Source organism: Aotus nancymaae, unplaced genomic scaffold, assembly GCF_030222135.1.
Source record: "Aotus nancymaae isolate 86718 unplaced genomic scaffold, 86718_ANA_hifiasm-v0.15.2.pri h1tg000115l, whole genome shotgun sequence".
Taxonomy (NCBI): domain Eukaryota; kingdom Metazoa; phylum Chordata; class Mammalia; order Primates; family Aotidae; genus Aotus; species Aotus nancymaae.
In genome coordinates, this window is record NW_026988530.1 from 12,340,214 (window position 1) to 12,362,002 (window position 21,789).

Below are 21,789 nucleotides of genomic sequence, written 5' to 3' on the forward strand. Positions count from 1 at the left end.
AGTTCTCCTTTATGAGATGTCTCTTTGGATATATGGGGTTTGGGGAGCTGCTTGAAGAGACAGTCTGTCCCTTATAGGAGATCAAGTGCTGAGCTGGGAGCTCCATTGTTCTGTTCAGAGCTGCTGGGCAGGTACATTTAAGTCTGCTGCAGCAGAACTCATAACTGTTTTTTTCCCTAGGTGCTCTGTCCTGGCAAGGTGGGGCTTTATTTATAAGTTCCTCTTGTGCTGCTACCTTTTTTCAGAGATGCCCTGCCCAGCAAGTAGGTAGCCTAGTCACCATCTCCCAGTAGAGGTATTGCTGAGCTGCCATGCACTCTGCCTAGCTGCTGTGTGAACTTCCTTGCAGTTTTGTTTACAGAGGTATAGTTAGAACTGCCTTGGTAGTGGTGCTCTGCCTCAGTAGTGGTGGACTACTTCAGTAATGGCAGATTGCCTCAGTAATGGCAGACTGCCTTGGTAATGGCGGATCGCATTGGTTGTTGTGGATTGCCTTGGTAATGGTGAACCTCCTTACCCCACAGATCTGGACTGTCCTGGATCCAGCTGTGCTTGCTGTGAAACTCAATCCAGAGTGTTTCAGATTGCTGGTCTTTGTTGGATTGGGACCCACCAAGCCAGATCATCTGGCTCCCTGTTTCAGCCCCATTTTTTTCAGTTGAATGGGTGGGTCTGTCTCCCTGGCGTTCCAGGCATGAGTTGAAATGGCTGCTCAAATTTGTGTGAGTTTTTGTGTGGAGACCTGCTGCATTGGCTGAAGCAGCCATGCTGGAAACTCATGGCGCTTTTCAGCCAGGGAAGCTCCTGGTCTGTGGGCAGTAAAAACTCTTTTGGAAATGCAGTGATCACTCACCATCTGCATTGTTCTTGCTGGGAACTGCACTCCACTAGTGTTACTTTTTTAAATGTTTGGTAGAACTCACCAGAGATGCCATCAGGCACATGGCTTTTATTTTTCAGCAAATTTTTGTTTACTGATATAATCTAGTTTACTAGTTGTAAGTCTATTACTTTTGTTTAATATTAATAGTTTTATTTTGATTTTCTATTTATTTGTGATTTAGTCTTTACAGTTTTTATGTTTCTAGCAGTTTGTCCATATAAATCTAGGTTATCTAACTAATGTCTGTAGCATTGGTAATAATGCCCCTACTTTCATTTCTGAGGTTAGTAATCTGAATTTTCTCTCTTGTTTAAGTCCATCTAGCTAAAAGTTTATAAATTCTGTTGATCTTTTTAAAGGAAAAATGTTTTATTTCATTGATTTTTCTCTTTTTTTTTCTAGTCTCTATTTCATTTATCTCTGCTCTGTTTTTTATTCATTCTTTGTTTCTGTCAGCCTAAGTTTTTGTTTGTTCTTCTTTTCCTAGGTCCTTAAGTTGTAAAGCCAGATTGTTGATTTGAAGTATTTCTTATTTTTTAATGTGCTTATAACTATAAATTTTCTTTTAGTATTGCTTTCTCTGTATCCCTAAGTTTAGTATGTTGTGTTTTCATTTTCATTCATCTCAAAGTATTGTCTAATTTACTTTGTGATGAATTGGTAGCTAAAACATGTGTTGTTTAATTTCCACCAATTTGTAAATTTTCGTTTTTCTTCTATTGTTGATTTAAAACCTTTACATCTTGTGCACAAAGAAGAGGCTTTTATCTTTTAAAATCTGTTAAGACTTATTTTGTGGCCTGCACATGGTGTGTCACAAAAAATGCCACATATGCACTTGAAAAGTATGTAGATGCTATTGTTGTTAGTTAAATTGTTCCTTATATGTCTTCAATCTAGTTGGCTCTTTGTGTTGTTCAAGTCCTCTGTTTTATTAGTTATCTTTTTTCTTGTTGTTCCATCTGTTATTGAGAGTTGGGTATTAAAGTCTCCAAGTATTATTGTAGAACTGTCTAGCCCTTCAATTCTGTTAGTTTTTGCTTCATATATTGTGATGGTGTGTCATTGGGTGAGAAAATGTTTCTAATTTTTATATCTTCTTGCTGGGTTGAATCTTTTATTAATATATAATATCCTTCCTTTTCTCTTGTGAACTTTTAATTTAAAGCTTAATTTCTCTTGTAAACTTTTAATTTAAAGTTTAATTTCTCTTAAATTAAACTTTTAATTTAAAGCTTAATTTAAAGCTATAATTATAGCTAGCCCTGCTCTCTTTTGATTGTAATTTGCATAAAATATCATTTTCTATTCTTTCACTTTCAATTAATGTGTGTCTTTAGATCTAAAGTAACTCTCTTATAGAGAGTATATAGTTAAAAAGGTATTAAACAATTCTGACACTCTGTCTTTTAATTGGAGAGTTTAATTCATTTACATTTAAAGAAATTATTGAAAAAGGAGGGCATTTTTGTCATTTTAACATTTAAAAAATATATACCAAATGGCTTTTTTGTCCCTCACTTCCTACATTATTGTAGTCTTTTGTGTTTAGGTGATTATTTTTAATAGTGAAATGCTTAAATTCCTTTCTCATTTGCTTTTGGGTATTTGCTATAGTTACTTTCTTTGTGGTTCCCATAGGGAGTATAGTTAACCTCTTAAATATATGAAAACTTAATTTGAATTTATACTAACTGAACTTCAATAATATATAAAAAACCTGTTCCTATAAAACTCTGTCTCTATTCCTGTCAGTTGTTGATATCCTCAAATTACATTGTGTGCCTGAAAGATAAACTGTACTTTTAAATGCATTAGTCTCTTATGCAGAAAATCAAAACAGAAAGTACAAACCATCGTTGAAATACAACTTGTTTTATAATTGTCCATGTATTTACTTTTATTGAAATATTTACTTCTTCATATGGGTTCAAGTTACTCTCCAGTATCTCTTCATTTCACCCATTAGCTTCCTTGAGCTCCCCACTCCCCAACTCCACAGGGCAGGCTCATGGTAATAAACTCCTTCAGTTTTTGTTTATTTAGAAAATAAAATGAACCTTTCTTTAGGAAAGTAAAATTATATGCTGCATAATGGCATTTCAGTCAATGACAGACTGCATATATGAAAGTAGTCTCTTTACTTTGAAGGACTGGTTTCCCTTATGTTTGAATAACTGGTTTGCCAGATAAAAGGTTCTTGTTTGACAATGTGTGTGTATTATTTTTTTCTTTTATCACTTTAAATATATTAATGCATTTCCTTTTGGCCCCCAAAGTCTCTGATGAGAAATCTGCTGACATTCTTTTTAAGGATCTCTTTTATATTGGGTGTCTTTTTTTTATTGCTACTTTAAAAATTCTCTTTGTCTTTTGAAAATTTGATTAAATATGTCTCATTGAGAGTATCTTTGAGTTAATCTTACTTTGAGTTCATTTATCTTCTTAGATAAATATTCATGTCATTTATCAAATTTGGGACATTTGTCAGGGTTATGATGTCCCATGGGTCCTTCAGATTGTGTTAACTTTCCTTCGATTTTTTTTTCTTTCTGCTCCTCAGACTTGATAATTTTTGTTATCCTATCCTTAAGTTTATTGATTCTTTCTTCTGACTCTTCAAATATGCCTTCAAATCCCTTCAGTAAATTCTTCATTTCAGTTAATGTACATTTTAGCTTCAGGATTTATTTTCTTTCTTTTTTGAGTTATATCTATTGTTTCCATTTTTGTTTATACATTGTATTCTTGTCTTTCTGTACATCTCTTTTTAAAACTATTTGAGCTTCAAGACAGTCGTTTTAAAGTGCTTATCTATTATATCTTTTATCAGGTCTTTTTTCAGGAATAATTTCTGTTGAGTTTTTTTTTCCTTTAAATGGGCCACAGTTTCCTAGCATGATTTTTGTTGAAAACTGGACATTTTAATCTAATTAAGTAATAATTAGAGAAATCATATTTTTGTTCTTCCTAGGATTTGCTGTTATTTATTTATTTAGTACAGTATTTTCTTTCATGCTTTCTCCATAAGGACCAGCCTAATGTAAGATCTCATGCTTTTCCTGAACCTGAAGTATGTACAGTTCTGTTTTTTTGTGTATATGAAGTTGCATTTGAATATCCTGGTGTTTAATGTCTGGCACCACCAAAAAAAGTGGATAAAGAGAAAAATGAAGAGGGGAAAAAGAAAGCACCACTCATCTAACTCACCTAGAAGTAACTTGTGCTACAGTGAGGAGGCTTGTGATAATGTACGGGGGTACAACAGTAATGACCACTCATATCTTTGTCTGTACCTCTATCATTAGAAACAGCAATCAGAGCACAGAATCCCAAGATTGGTAGGGCAGGTAGGATTGCTTTTCCCCACCCTGGCTTGTGCAAGTTGAGTGCAAACTGCTCCAAGAACATGTGCATGGCTGCCTGCCATGATACTGGAGGGTGGGGGACCAGTAGTTAGTGTGTTAAAAGCTGAAATTGGCTGAAAATAACTACAATTTACCATCCAAGCCTTCTGCTGGAAGTCACAAGCTTTAAATAGTCTCTACACTTCCAAATATGGTCACACATCACTTAACAAAGGGGATACATTTTAGGAAATGCATTCTCAGGCAATTTTCATTGTAAGAGCATTATGGAGTGTACTTTCACAAAGCTAAATGGCATAGTCTACTATACACCTAAGCTATATGGTATAGCCATTGCTATGAGGGTACAAACCTGTACGGCATGTTACTTTACTGAATACTGGAGGTCGTTGTAGCACAATGGTAAGTATTTGTGCATCTAAACATATTTAAATAAAGAAAAGATGCAGTGAAAATACAATATTATAACCATATGGTACCACTGCCATATGTGCAGTCTGTCATTGAAGTGTCATTATGTGGCACATAACTTTAGTTACATTAGGCAGCTTCTGCCAGTGCAATTTTTATCCAGGTGTGGAGACAGATAACTGGCAGTTCTCACTCTGCCATTTTCCCAGAATGCTCTACCTCTTTCATTTATTTTTTTTACATCGTCAAGTTCTTGATATAGACTTTGCATCTAAAATGAAAATCATAATATGTATTGAAGGAATTCACATTATATATGCCATCAAATCAAGAATATTTTTAAAAATTGTATTAAAATTTCCCTTTCGGGAAATTGGAAGACCCACTGCTCCTACACTTTATGATTTTTTTTTTCATAATTTAAACCACCCTTGCTATTCTTCTGAATACATGAATTTTCACATCAAAAGGCCCCTCATTAATATAAAAATAACTTCTAACAGATGAAGTCTCTACTTCTTTCCCTTCTATCTCTGTGTCTCATTCTATTTCTCTAACACACACACACACACACACATGCATATACATCCACACACACATCCACACACATCACACACACAGAAACACACACACTCATCCAAGTCAAGAAGGTGGTAACTCCATAGAGAAAACATTTTTAAGGTCAGATGGTAAATATTTTAGCTTTGTGAGCTACCAGCTCTGTTGCAGCTATTCCACAGTTTTAGCGAAAAAAACAACTGTAGACAATATTCAAAGCAATGAGTATGGCCATATATCTATATAACCTTATATGAAAAAGTAGATAAAAAGTGTAAGGGCTAGGTTTGGTGACTCTTGCTCTAGTGCATTAAGAATTAAAAAGGAGGCCGGGCGCGGTGGCTCAAGCCTGTAATCCCAGCACTTTGGGAGGCCGAGGCGGGTGGATCACGAGGTCAAGAGATCGAGACCATCCTGGTCAACATGGTGAAACCCCGTCTCTACTAAAAATACAAAAAATTAGCTGGGCACGGTGGCGCGTGCCTGTAATCCTAGCTACTCAGGAGGCTGAGGCAGGAGAATTGCCTGAGCCCAGGAGGCGGAGGTTGCGGTGAGCCGAGATCGCGCCATTGCACTCCAGCCTGGGTAACAAGAGCGAAACTCCGTCTCAAAAAAAAAAAAAAAAAATTAAAAAGGAAAAGGAGTTAAGTCTTTAAATCACTGTTGGTAATGCTAAAGTGTACATATTCAGTAGAATTTGCCTATAGTGGCATCTTCTTGTTTCTATTTTCACGTTTGTTAAAATTTGATATTTTTTCATGGTACTTAAAAAAATAATTCCCATCAGTTTGGATTTTGAGGATCTAAGTCAAGAAATGGTTCTCATTAAATTCTACTTCTGTTTTACTTTATTAATAATTTATATGATTAGTGTTTATTATAGTACAAAGCAACTGCTTTTACATTACCATGGAATTATTGCTATATGTCTCTATGTAGCAACATATAACTATATCTATATCTATCTATTTTGAGAAGTGTTACCTGTCAGCTTTGCATAAGAAGTTCCAGGGCATTAACCATGTATTATTTTTAAAAATTCCTTCACAGTGTTTCTGTATTTAAGATATTTTAAGAGACTATTAAAGGAAACAATTGTTTATAACTATTTAAAATTAATTATTATTTCTTAGATTAATATCATGAAGATCTGTTGATCCTCTTTTGGAAAATAGCATTAAAATTTTTCTCTCAAAAATATTAAGTAAAACTTCAGAGTATATAAAAGATTTTAAGTAATGACTAAAGTCTTTATTTTTTGTAATCTCTCTGTTTCCTGTAACGGCCATAAGAATTAATGCTTACATTTTTGCAGGAGGTTTACAGCTTACATATTCGTTAAATCAAGTAAAGGCTATTTCTTCCTATTTTAGTTAATCTAATTCTTCCTGCTGACGGGACACATGTCAAGGATCTTAGTATATTTCAGTCATAAAAATTAACACAGGGGCAGAAAATAGCAAGACGTTTTCTAAGGTTCTTGATTCTCACCAAATGAGAATTTCTAGCAAAGTGTTCTTTTTAGATAAAACTGAAAGATATTAAAAATGAAATTATGAATAAAAAGAGCAGAAGAGAGTCTGATGAAGAAATTGCTGAGTTATTTTGCCAGTCTCAGTGAGAGAGCCCTTAAATGTTTAATGGCATTATAATGATGATAAGCTGAGCATTAGCTTGCTTCAGCAGTGTTCATGCCCGGAGAGAATATTTGATGCACTTTAAAATGTCATTTATGTAGGATTTTCATAGATAGGGATAGTTAGATACACATATAGATATCAACTAATATTTGCTTTGCTTTGACAATTGTTTATTACTGCAATCTATGAAAGGACACATAAGAATATATCAAAACATTTTGCATGGCCATTGAAAGAGGCAAATTAACCAGTTGCCATGGGATTTTTAATTGAAAAAATGATGACCAAATCTAGGCATACTATTATTTTTCTAGATTAGGCAATTTTAGAGTCCAGAGTGTTGACCACTAAATGATGGATCCAGTTAAGATTAGATGATTTTAACGAATTAAAAACATAAATGGAAAGAAGCAGATCTTTCATTGTTTGTGATTGCCTAAAAGAATTTCAGATGTTAGGTATCTAAGTCAGATAAGGCTCTATCCCTAGAAAAACAAGTAGCAACAGGCAAGTCTGTCTTTTGTTCACATGGAGTGTCACAATTTCATATAACTCAAGTTTAATGTTATTCTTTTGCTCTGAGTATCTGTCTCAGAATAAGCTAGTAGTAATAATATACAGAATCCTAGTTAAACATGTTTTATGTAGAAAATTATTATTAATACCTGCATATTTTATGCAGAAATAAATCCCTCAATACCAAGCACAAGCTCTTAAGCATTTAATAAACAATTGATAATAAAGTGTTTAGTGTTTCAGGTTACTTTTTTATCAGACCTAATATAACTTCAAATAAACCAATTGAATTCAGATAAATCTAGAAAAAAAATCTACTTTCCCAGCTCTGATGGTGCTCTAGATAATAGTAATTGACAAAGAAACATTATTTCTTAGCTATGTTACCATAGCTAATTGAAGTTTTATCTTTCATGCATTTATAGACATCTAATAATTTTAGAATTTTTTTTTTCTTTTTTAGGCTAAGTTTTGCACAGAAAACTACAGTTATTTCATACTGTGAGGTCCTGGAGCTGAGCTGGATATTCAGTCTGTAAAATAATTGTATCACAAAACTAGCGAAGTCCTTCATATTCCAGGCTTACCCGCTCCTCATCAAGAATGCATGTTTTTAATAATGCAAGACCCCAAATAAAACAGAAGTAAAAGCTCACTGCTTACTTTGATTTGAAGAATTTATTATCAAAACAGCATTTTAAATATTTAAGAAGGAATAGCAAAACAACTGAAACCCTCCAAGTCTTCTGGGCTGTCAATTTTTGCTAGTTTTATTTTGAGCAGTGGTTTGCAAACACTATTTGAGAACAAATATGTTTGTCTGCTGGAGAGAACTAATTATCTGAATGGTGCCTGAGACAGGAGCCAGGACACTCTTCCGCTATTGACACCATTAAAAATAAAACAAACACTAACAAAGCATTCCTTGGATGGAGGCTTGTTAGTCTGTGGATTGATCAGACCTATATTTACAGGGAAATTGTAGGGGATAAATGTTTGTGACTGTTGCATGACAAATCCAGGATAGCAGTACTCTCCATTCAAGATTCCCAAGGAAAACAGAAATCAAGAGAGGGAAAAAGAAAACTTTATTACCAACTACTTCACGGTAGTCTACTGGTGAGGTGAACTTGACAATATGGGAAATAACCTGCCTGAGGTCAACGGCAGCTAAAGCACAGGACTACCTCAAGTCCAAATGCCAATTTTCCATGTTTCCCACGTTACCATGGCACTCAACCAGGAGTATCAGATCATTACTCCCAGCACATAACAGGGTCTCAATATTGTTGAGTGAATGAGTAAATATCACTCTCTTGACAATGAAAGGCAAATTCAGAGTAAGAAGCCAGGTAAAATAGCGTTTGACCATCTGCTAATGCTCATTCCCATAAAACGTGAAAAAGCCAGTGGTCCTGGTTTTGCAGAAATAGCAAATAAACCACAACAAAAAGATAAGTTTTTTTATGTAAGTACATGGAGGGAGGCAATGTGAAAGTCTTTGGCCATATATTTCAGCTATTGTGTCTGTTCTATTATTTTATCTAATAAAATGAATTTAAAACCACACATGTGGTCAACCAGAGTTTTTATTATTTTTAAATCAGTACACTAATTTTATAACAGGTTTCTATTCATAGTAAAATTGGGCAGAAAGTACAGAGTTCTTACATAATTTTACCATAGATCCTTACACACAACCACACAACTTTCTCCACCATCATCCCACACCAGTGTGGTAAATTTGCTATAATCAATGAACCAAACATTTACATATTATTATCAATCAAAGTACATAGTTTACCTTAGACTTTACTCTTTGTGTTGTATACTGTATGGTTTTGACATTGGTGCATAGGTACAATCACACAGAGTAGCTTCACTGCCCTAAAAATCACCTGTGCTCTACCTTCTTCCTCCTTTTCTTTCTCGAAACTCCTGGCAATCACTGACTTTTGACCATCTCCATAGTTTAGCCTTTAAAAAAATAAGAATGTCAAATACTTGTAATTATATAGCACATAGCCTTTTTAGATTGGATTCTTCCATTCAGTAAATTGCATTTATAGTTTCTCCAAATCTTTTCATAATTTGATTGCTCATGTCTTTATTTCAGTCAATAATATCCATCCATTTGAATGTAGTACTACTTATTTGTCTGTTTACCTACTGAAGGACATTGTGCTTGCTTCTATATTTGGGCAGTTATGAATAAGCCTGCTGTAAACATCCATGTCAGGTTTCTTTGTGGGCATAGTTGGTAACACCGTTTGGGAAATGCCAAGGAATGTGATTGCTGGATCTTATGGTAAAAGTATGTTGAGTTTTGTATGAAAATGCCAAAATGTCATCCAAAGTGAGTGTACCATTTTGCATGCCAATGGCAATGAATGAGAGTTCTTGCTGCTACACATCCTTGTCAGCAATTGATGTTGTTAGTATTTAAGATTTTCTTATTCTAATAGGTATATAGTGATATCTCATTGTTGTGTTAGTTTGCAAATCTATGATACCATATAACTTTGAACATCTTTTCACATGCTTACTCATCATCGGTATATCTATGTTGGTGAGATGTCTATTCAGATCTTTTATGCATTTTCATTTTCTTGAGTTCTTTGTATTAGTCTATCAATGGAACAGAAAAATAAGCCCAGAACTTGACCTATACAAATATATAGTCAGCTGATCTGGACTGACTGTGATGATGCCTTGATCAGGAGCAAAGACAATTAAATGTGTAAAGCTGTTGAAACAACTGAACATCTACATTAAAAAATAATCAATGTAGACCTTACAGCTCTCAGAAAAGTCAACTCAAAGTGGATAACAGGCCAAAATGTAAAACACAAGACTACACAATTCTTAAAGATAATACAGTATAAAATCTGTGTGGCACTGAATTTGGCAATACCTTTTTAGAAACAACATCAAAGATTCAAGCTAAAGAAGGAATGGATAATGTGGATTATCCATTTTACATTTTGGATAACAGTTTTGTCGGATATATCTTTTACTGTTCTCCCAGTCCATGGCTCGTCTTTTTATTCTCTTGATAGTGTTTTACAGAACAAAAGTTTTTAATTGTAATGTAATCCACTTTATCCATTGTTTCTTCATGTTGAATCTTTGGTGTTGTATGTAAAAAAGTATTGCCAAATTCAATGTCATGTAAGTTTTATACTACATCATCTTCTAGGAATTGTGTAGTCTTGAGTTTTACATTTTGGCCTGTTATCCACTTTGAGTTGACTTTTCTGAGAGCTGTAAGGTCTACATTGATTATTTTTTATGTAGATGTTCAGTTGTCTCAGCAGCTTTCTACATTTAATTGTCTTTGCTCCTAATCAAGGCATCGTTACAGTCAGTCCAGATCAGCTGACTATATATTTGTATAGGTAAAGTTCTGGATTCATGTTTCTGTTCCATTGATACATTGTTTAGTCTTAAGCCAATACAACATTGTCTTGATTGCTATAGTTTATCATACTATTTGAAGCCAGGAGTGTCACTCCTCTGACTTTGTTCTTCTTTAGTATAGTGTTGGCTACTCTTTTCCCTTTCCATGTCCACATAAACTTTAGAATCATTTTGTTGATATCCACAAAATAACTAGCTGGTGTTGCATTAAATCCACAGATCACATGCAGAAAAGCTGACATCTCAGCAATATTGACTCTTTATATCTATAAACATGAAACATCTCTCCATTTATTTCATTCTTTGATTTTCTTTAAGAGTTTGGTAGCTTTCCTAATTTAACTCTCAAATATATTCTATTAAATTAGTATTTCATTTTTGGATTCACGTAAATAGTGTTCTGTGTTTAATTTCAAATGCCTTTTTTTTTTGCTGGTCTATGAAAGCTATTGACTTTTATACATTAGCCTGTATGCTACAACTATAATCACTTACTAGTTCTAGGTGTTTTCTGTCAATTCCTTGGTATTTTCTACATAGATAATCATGTTTCTGCAAATAAAGATATTTTAATTTCCTTCTTCCCAATCCATATACCTCTTATTTAATTTCCTTGTCTTATTGCATTAGCTACGACTTCCATTATGATAGTGAAAAGGCATAGTGACAGGAGACATCCTTATCTTGTTCTGGATCATAGTAGGAAAGCTTCTAGTTTCTCTCCATGAAGTAGAATGTTAGAAGGTGGTTTTGAAATAGATTTTCTTTACCAAGTTGTGGAACTTTCTCTTTATTCCTAATTTGCTAAAAGATTTTTGGTTTTGGGGCCAGGCGCGGTGGCTCATGCCTGTAATCCCAGCACTTTGGGAGGCCGAGGCGGGTGGATCACGAGGTCAAGAGATCGAGACCATCCTGGTCAACATGGTGAAACCCCGTCTCTACTATAAATACAAAAAAAAATTAGCTGGGCATGGTGGCATGCACCTGTAGTCCCAGCTACTCTGGAGGCTGAGGCAGGAGAATTGCTTGAACCCAGGAGGCAGAGGTTGTGGTGAGCCGAGATCGCGCCATTGCACTCCAGCCTGGGTAACAAGAGCGAAACGCCGTCTCAAAAAAAAAAAAAAAAAAAGAAAAGAAAAAAGATTTTTGGTTTTTTCTTTTAGTATGAGTAGGTGTAGGATTTTGTCTAATGTTTTTCTTCATTTATTTATATGATTATGTGGCCAGGCGCGGTGGCTCACACCTATAATCCCAGCACTTTGCGAGGCTGAGGCGGGTGGATCACGAGGTCAAGAGATCGAGACCATCCCGGTCAACATGGTGAAAACCCGTCTCTACTAAAATAAATACAAAAATTAGCTGGGTATGGTGGCACACGCCTGTAGTCCTAGCAACTCGGGAGGCTGAGGCAGGAGAATTGCTTGAACCCAGGAGGTGGAGGTTGTGGTGAGCCGAGATCGTGCCATTGCACTCCAGCCTGGGTAACAAGAGCGAAACTCCATCCCCCCCCCCAAAAAAAAAATATATATATATATATATGATTATGTGATTTTCTTCTTTAGCTGGCTGATGTAATGAATTATGTTAATGGATTTGAATTTGGAAACAGCCTTGCATAGCTTGTATAAATCCTACTCTACTATGACATATAATTCTTTTGTACATTGTTGGATTCAATTTGCTAACATTTTGGTGAGAATTTTCATACCTTTTTATGAGAGATACTAGTCTTTAGTTTTCTTTCATATAATGGTTTTGTTTGGTTTTAGTATTAGGGTTATGCTGACTTCATAAAATAAGCCAGGAAGTGTTTCCCCTGTTTCTTTCCTCTGGAAGAGGCAGTTTAGGCTTTGTATAATGTTTCTTGAATGGTTGTTTAAATTCACCAGTGATCTTAGGTTATGTGCTTTATAAAAAATAATTCGAAGGAAGAAAAGGAGAAAATAAATAAATAAATTCACCCATGAAGCTGTCTAAGCCTGGTGTTTTCTGTTTCTGGTTTAGTACCGGGTGTTTCTTCTTAGAATAATAATTATTTATTCTATTTATTTAATAAATAAAGACCTCTTTAGGTTGACTATTTTTCTTGTGTGTGTTTTGACCGATTGTGTCTTACAAAGAATAGGTCCATTTCTTATAAATTATCAAATTTGTAGACATAGAGTTTTTCATATTACTTTTTCCTAGTCTTTAATGCCCATGGAATTTGCAGTAATGTAATTTTTTTCATTTTTATGTTAATGTTTTGTCTTCTCTTTTTTTCTTTGTTAGCTTGCCTAGAGACATTGATTTTATTAATTTTTTTAATGAGCCAACTTTTGGTTTCATTGATCTTTCTCTGTAATTTCTTGCTCTCAAATATTAATTTCTGCTCAAATATTTATTTCTTTTCTTACTTTGGATTTAGTTTATTCTGTTTCTAGTTTCTTAATGTATACATTTAGGTAATCAATTTTAGATTATTTTTCTATTCTAATATGTGAGTTTCATGCTCTAAATTTCCATGTCAATAATGGTTTTGCTGTATCCCACAGATTTTGATGTTTGTAATTTTGTTAATTTGTTACAAAATATTTTTTAACCTTTCTTGAGATGTTATTTGACTTGTATTATTTACCCATTGACTTCTTAACTCTTCAGAAGATGCAAATCTTGTACAAAACAAGTGGCCCAAAATACTGCTCTAAAAACATCCTTGAGAGAAAACCATGTAAGCACAATGATCAGCATAGAGAAATAAAAGTGACGCTTCTTACCTTATAATAATCAGAACTTTGGAACTCAAAAACTATATAAACATCTAGAAAACAGAACTTAAACACTTAGAAAACTTTATAATTGTCCACTAAAGAAAGGTTTATCACTAAAGTCAGGCTAAAGGAACTAAAAATGACAGTCATCAGGAGACCATGGGCTTCAGGTGGGGAAAAATTTCTCCGATCTGGTTCCCATATAGGAGTAGATATTGAATTTGTCATTTTATTACAACCGAAGGATAAAGACCATCACCAAATATAGATGAACTTTTAAACTTCAGAATAAAATTGATCCAACTGGGAAGGCTAAAGAAAGGTTTTGAGGAGAAACTTGGAACTTCTCCAAGAGTCTAACATTCTTCTTCCCATTCTTTCTCCCTTTCACAGAACAAACTTCTGCTCCCAAAATTCAGTATACGGAAAGCAGATACAGAGAAAGTCAATATATCTGAGAAAAAATCCATGAGCAGAAACTTCATGGGATCTAGAACTAGGATAGGAAAACCTAACATGTAAGTAATGAATTCTGGAGATTCAGTGTGGACAAGTTTGTATGTGAGCAAAAACCAATGCTATCTTCCTGGTATTGAGTTCTGTTGACATATCTTTTCATACTGCCATCACTTGCTAGCTTTCTGGTATTGATTTCTATTTTAAATACATTGTCATCTTAAAGCATACATTGTATGATCCTAATTCTCCCATATTTTTAAGGTATGTTTTATGGTACAGAATGTGGTCTATATTGGTAGAAATTCCCATGTGAACTTGAGAAGAATGTGTTTGCTGCTGCTGTTGTGTAGTCTATCAGTGTCAATTAGATCCAGTGCTCACTTATGCTGTTCGGTTCTATTATGTTCTTTCTAATTTTCTGCTCCCTGTCTTGTTTACTGATAGTGGGTAGAGATGTGTGGAAGTCTTCATCTATACAATGTATTTTCTTTCACCTTACAGTTCTATCAGTTTTTGTCTCATTAATTTTGACACTATGTTATGCACATACACATTACGGATTGTCATGTCTTCTTGGAAAATTGACCCTTTAATCAGTATGTAATGTCCTCTTTATTCCTGATAATTTTTGTTGTTGTGAAGGCTGTTTTTTCTGAAATTAATATAGCTATGTTAGTTCTCTTTTGATTACTTTTACCATAGTTTTTTTTTTCTTCTGTCTCTATACTTACAATCTATCTGTGTCTTCATAATTAGAGTGAGTTTCTTATAAATGACATAGAGTTGGGGTGTTAATTTTTGGATGAACTCTGACAGTCTATCTTTCATTTGATGTATTTATTACATTTATGTTAACAGTGAATATTGATATAATTGTAGTAATCTCTATCATATTTGTTGTGTTTTCTATCCTTTTCCCTTATTTTGTGTTTCCATTTTTTGTCCTCCAGTATTTATTAGTTGTGTTTGTTTTCATTTGAGCATTTCTTATGGTTCTATTTTCTCTCTTTTCTTACTTAGTATATCAATTATACTTCTTTTCCCTTTTTTAATGGTTCCCCTAGAGTTTGTAATATGCATTTAAAACTAATCCAAGTCCACTTTCAAATAATACTGTACTACTTCAGTGATAGTGCAAGTGCCTTCTAATAAAGGCACTTCTTCCCTTTTGTGATTTTTATCATTGCTGCCATGTACTTCACGTATCTTTAGGCTATCATCATGGAATACCTTGTGCTGTTATTGTTTTGAACCAACTGTTGTATATTAGATTAGTTGAGTATCAGAAAAATAAAATATTTTATTTTACTTTCTTTGATTTTTGTCTGTAGTTTAAAAAATATACATAGAAATTTCTCATCTTTGTCATTTTTGTATCTCTGTTAACTTTTGTAACAGTTCTTGTAAGATAGATCTACTGGTAACAAAGTTCCTCAATATTTGTCTGAGAAAGACTTTTTTTTCATTTCCCAGGGATAATTTTGCCGGTTATAGAATTCTATGTTGTTGTTTTTCAGCACTATAAATAGTTTACTCCATTCTCTTGCTTGCATTGATTTTGAAAATCAATGTAATTCTTACCCTTGCTCCTCATTAGATAATGTACATTTTCTTCTGCCCTCTTTCAAGATTTTCTGAAGTGAATATGATACAGAGTGATATGCTATGCCAGTGAATATGACTGTGATATAAATGTAGATTTTTTGACATTGATCCTGCTTGATGCTTTCTGAGCTTCCTAGATTTGTAGTTTGGTGTCTGACATTAATTTGGGAAAAATTATCAGTCATTATTTCTTCAAACATTTCTTCTGTTCCTTTCTCGCTTCTCTCTCTGTTGTTACTGTAACACACATTATCCTTTTTTACTAGTCCCACAATATTTAGAAAATCAGGTTTCTTTTTTTCTTCTCCTTTAGTCTGTTTTCTCTGCTTTTTAGCTTTGGATGTTTCCTTTGACATGCCCTTAAGTTAACTGATTCTTTCCTCAGCCATGCCCAGTCTACTAATGAATCCACCAAAGGCATTCTTCATTTATGGTAGTGGTTTTGTTTTTAGCATTTAATTCTATTCTTTCTTAAAATTTTCATTTCTGCCTCTGTTACTTATGTGTTCATGTATGTTGTCTCCTTTAGCCACTGGATATTAATGGATCACCTTTGATATGACTTGGCACATTAATTATTTTTTTTAACTCCCAGTCTGATAATTTCAAAATTCTAGCCATATCTGAGTCTGGTTCTTACGCTTTCTCTGTCTTTTAAAACCATTATGGAAGACAGTGTGGCAATTCCTCAGGGATCAAGAAATAGAAATACCATTTGACTCAGCAATCCTATCACTGAGCATATACCCAAAAAACTATAAATCACTCTATTATAAAGATACATGCACACATATGTTTATTGTGGCACTGTTTACAATAGCAAAGACTTGGAACCAACCCAATTGCCCATCAGAGATAGACTGGATAAGCAAAATGTGGCACATGTACACCATGGAATACTATGCAGCCATAAAAACGGATGAGTTCATGTCCTTTGCAGGGACATGGATGAGGCTGGAAACCATCATTCTCAGCAAAATGACACAAGAACAGAAAACCAAACTGCATGTTCTCACTCATAAGTGGGTGTTGAACAATGAGAACATGTGGACACAGGGAGGTGACCATCATACACTGGGGCCTGTCAGGGAGTGTGGGAGCTAGAGAAGGGATATCAGGGGGTGGGGGATTGGGGAGGGATAACATTAGGAGAAATACCTAATGTAGATGATGGGGGGATGGATGCAGCAAACCACTATGGCATGTGCATACCTATGTAACAAACTTGCATGTTCTGCATATGTATCCTAGAAATTAAAGTATAATAAAAAAATTTAAAAACTGTTTTGTTTTCTTTTGTTTTTTTGCTTTTTGATGTGACTTATAATCTTTGTTGAAAGCAGGCGTGGTATATTAGTAATAGAAGCTGTGGTAAGTAGGTGTTTGGGGATGTGAAGGTAGTGAGTTGGGGGAATAGAGAAGAACTAAAAGTCTAAGACCTATTCAGGGGACTATAGAATGCCTTCTCTGCATTCCATAGTCCCCTGAATAGGTCTTAGACTTTTAATAAACAGACATACCTAGGCTATGACCTTCACAAGTCCTTGTCAGTTTACATTTTCCCTGTTTCTTTCAGGAAGGACAGAATGGCCAGAGGTAGCTGGAGTTGAATATTTCTCTTCCCCCATGTGGAAGGCTATGGGCTAGAATTGAGTATTTTTCTAACCCTAGGTCAGGCAGGCCCTGGCATAACTCAGTTTAGTCTATAATGAGTGGTTTTTCATGAGGGAAGTAATTGTTAAAAACAGAATGTTTTGGGCATATTTCAATGAGTCTACTTTCCTCCTCCCTCTGCTGGAAGAAGGAATTGTTTTTTCTCCTATCTTCACTGTGAGAATTTGTAGATAAAATTCACAAAAATGGGTAGATTTCTCTATGATCTCTGGATTTCTTAACTTTAAAACTTGTCCACACTGAGTCTCTAGAATTCTTTATTTATAGTTTAGGTTTTCTTCTGCCAGTACTAGTTCCCACAGAAGTTTCTGCTCACGGATATTTGCTGAGGTAAATTGTCTTTCTCTGTATCTGCCTTCCTGTCTGCCTAATCCTGGAAGCAGAGGTTTGCTCTGTGAAGGAAAGAATGGAAAGGAGAATGTTAGACTCCAGGAGAAGTTCCAAGTTTCTCCTCAAAACCCTTCTTTAGCCTTCCCGGTTGGATCAATCTTGTCCGTGAGTTTAAAACACTCATCTATATTTGGCAATGGTCTTTCTCCTTTTATTATAATAAAAACACTAATGCAGTATCTACTTCTATTTGGGAACGAGATCTGAGGGATGTTTCCCCACTTGTAACCCATGATCCCCACATAAAACCCATGTAGCATCACTGCCTGGCACCAGTGAAGGGCGGAGGGCTATAGTGTTACAGCCTTTTTCATATCCACATTCAGCAGGTCCTGAGTTCTTTTCTCACATCCAAGAAGAATAAGATTACACTGACAAAGGAAGGGAGAGAAGGGTGGAGAAGAGTTTTATTAAGCAACAGAAAATCTCTCAACAAAGAGGGGACTTGAAACTGGTGTCCCCCCACCCAAAGATGGCTATTTCCCCCAATGCAGAAGTCAAAAGACCCAAAGTGTGTCTGAGTCTGGGACTTTTATGAACTCAGAATGGGGGAGTGCATGCTGATTGGTTTGTGAGTATGCAAAAAAGGCTAAAAAATGGCACCACTCAGAAATAGGCATGACAGTGCAAAAAAAAAAAAAAATTAGGGAACTGTAGGCACATGAAAAATAGGTGATGGATGGGAAGCAATCAGAGGAAAGCACACAAAATGGAAAGAGAGGTTCTCAATTCAGTCTGTGGATTTATCCCAGACTTGGAGCTTGGCTTTCAGGCTTTAAACTGTCTTTGGATTGAAGCTGGGGTTTCACTGGGGACCCAACCCTTTCTGCCAAGGAGTTGCTTGCCTCCTGCCACTATCGGTATTTTCTAACAATGCTGAGGTCTAGAAAATTGCCCCTGCTTCTCAAAATATTAAGTAGTTGTGCCACTAAACTCAGATGTTCTAGTTCATAATGGAGCATGAAAGTAGCACTATGAAACAATGACATTCCAAAAGAAAAAGCTCAATCACATAAGCAAATGAATGAGGAGTCCATGAGTGAGTACAAGCAAAAGTAACATTTCTTGGTATGAGTAGAAATCAGCAAATTGTTACACAAACACAAGAGTTTGTTCCAGGTCCTGCTGCTTGCCGCACAGAAAGCCAATCATTGAGATAAGTAACGCCAGGGAAGAAGGCTTTAATTGGGTGCTGCAGCTGAGGAGATGGGATATCAGTCTCAAGTCCATCTCCTTGACCAACTAAAGTAGAGGTTTATATAGCAAGGAAAAAATGTAAGCATGTGTGGGAAGACAGGAAGTAAGCAGAAGTAAGGAAGCAATCTTGATGAATGAGCATCCTGGCATCTCATTCTCTGGGTGAGAGGATCTGGGAAGTTTCCATTCTTTCATGCTTTCTGAGAGGCCAGGCATCCTTTCCTGAGGAAGGAACTCAGAAAAAAAATACAAGTTTCAACTTTTAAGACCAGAAGGGTCAATTTATATGTTTATCCAAAACAACTGTCTATGGGGCTATTGGGTCAGTTTCAACATTAGATTTTGACTTGACTTACTGATTATTTTTGCTTTTTATATTCTCTATATATAGTTGGCCTGGACTTTTTAATGGCAATTTTATAACTTTTAAGGCTTTAAGGTATAATTATGTTTAGAGTTAGATTTGACTTTATGCTCTTTATGTTCAGAAACTGTATATAGTAAGTAAAAGCTGAGTGTAGATCTGTACAAATAATTCAGGGAACCTTGAAAAGCTAAGTATGTAGGCAAGGTGTTATGAACTCCATGGTAGACAAGTGTATGGTAGTGATTGGTTGTCTTGGAGATGAGATATTCAGGGCCACATAGGAGAACAATTCAAACCCATTCCTTAGCAAGGTCTTACAAACAGTACTATTCTGAAGTGATATAGACCTGTAAAACAACAATCTATTGATAAGAACTGTGAGTTTTCTATTTATTGAATTTTGTTTATGTAATCTGTTTTGGTCCAAGATCTTGAACTGCCCTGAAGTTTTACTATAGTGTTTCTATTCAAAATAGAAATTGAAGAATATTATTGTGAGCATGGTCAGAGAAAAAAAAAATGTGTATTTTAAAATGTTAGAGTGAAAAAGTCTTCTACTTTTACCCGATTCATTCTGAAAGATATTGACAATTGTATAATAGGGTGTAAATAGTGAACTGAGATGAGAATGTTTTAAAAATACTCTTAGCCATTAATACACTCACCCATTAACATTGATAATGTTTTTTCATAAGTTTAAGTTCCTTTTTCTTTGAGCAGAGAAAATTAATACTGCTTACAATATTTCCAAAATTATTTTATATCACATTAGTATGTCTCAGGAGGTATATAAAATTCTAGCCTATGGCAATAAGAGAAGATAACGTTTTAAAATATCTTTTTAGAAATATAGTATGCACATATAAAGATAAATATGCATAATTTGCTCATTTCTATCTCATTGAATTTTCATGAAATGAACACTGTCCCTCTAGCACCCAGACCAAGCAACATATGACCAAAAACTTACCCTTGCTGTCTTTCTATCACTCTCCCTCAGTTAGGTAACTATAATCCTGTCTTCAAATACACTGAATAGATATTCCTGTGTGTGAATTTAATGTAAATGAAATCATACAATATGCATTGTTTTGTGTTTGGCTTCTCTCAGCATTATATTTGTGAGATCCATCCATAATATCCCCTGCATTCTCATTGCTTTATAATGTTCTATATTATGCATTTTATTTTGTTCAAGCATTTGCTCTTTGCATGAATATTGATTTTTTTTTATTTATTATTTATCCATTCTCTAGTTGATAGGCATGTGGTTGCTCTAGATTTGGGATATTGTACACAGTATTGCTGCGATTCTGTGTAGATTTGGCTACCGCACGTAGTACCGCTGCGATTCTGTGTAGATTTGGCTACCGCACGTAGTACCGCTGCGATTCTGTGTAGATTTGGGTTATTATAAATAGCATTACTTTTGTTTCTGTAGGGGTTAAGAGGTATTACAAAGGAGAGTTCACCTGATAGAGTTAAAAGAGGAAACACTGAAAGAGTGTCTGATTGGCAAGTGTTTAATTAAGGTGGGAGTTTGGGAAGTGGAAGATTTCTAATCCATCTTCAGGCACATTTGGTAGTCCCTGATTGGCTGCAAGGGAGCATTTCAAAAGAAAACTTGCTTTTCATTGTGTCAGTGGAGAATTTTCCATGGCTGGGCCAACTTCTGGAGCAAGTGGGGATGTTTTTCCAGAAGTCAAACTGTCATAATTGTTTTAATGGACCTGACATAGGGAAGTATTTGACTGTAGAAAGAGGTTACTCAGAGCATTATTTAATTTTTCATGGGGTGATTAAAGCGTTTATGTATAGGTGCTAGTCTGATTTATGGACATGAATAGTAACAAAAAGATTTTCTCCTTGGCCAAACTCTAGTCAGACTCCTTTAAGCCCTCTAGGTCTAGATCTTCAGTGCCTTTTCCTATCAAGGGCATCACCTAGTTTTAGCAAGAATTTTGGTAATCCCATTTAGAACAAACCCCTCTTTGATGTCTGATCATCCTCATCTAATAAGTTGGTGTTTTTTTTTGAGATGGAGTTTCACTCTTGCTGCCCAGGCTGGAGTGCAACAGTGCAATCTAGGCTAACTGCATACTCTGCTTCCTAGGTTCAAGTGATTCTCTTGCCTTGACCTCCCAAGTAACTGGTATTACAGGAGTCCACCACCATGCCAGGCTAATTTTGTATTTTTAGTAGAGACAGGTTTTCACCATGTTGGTCAGGTTGGTCTCGAATGTTTATTCCCTCCCACCACCCTGCAGATGAGTCTGCTCACCCTAGTCTGCCTTCAGCAAGAATCCTGGTAGGTCAACTTAACCAGAATATCCCTTTATTCCCAAATTTTCTTCTTAGTAAATTTTCATTCGCTGAGCTCCACACCCTACCCAAACTATTCCTTGGCTATGAACACACACTTGTTCTTACTGTATTCTGAATTGAGTTTGGTTTATACTGAAGTCTCTTTTCCTGCACTGCAATAGTTCCTGGTTAAGATCTGCTTAACCGCTAAAACTATTATTCAGCTCTGTTTTTCTTTAACAGAGAA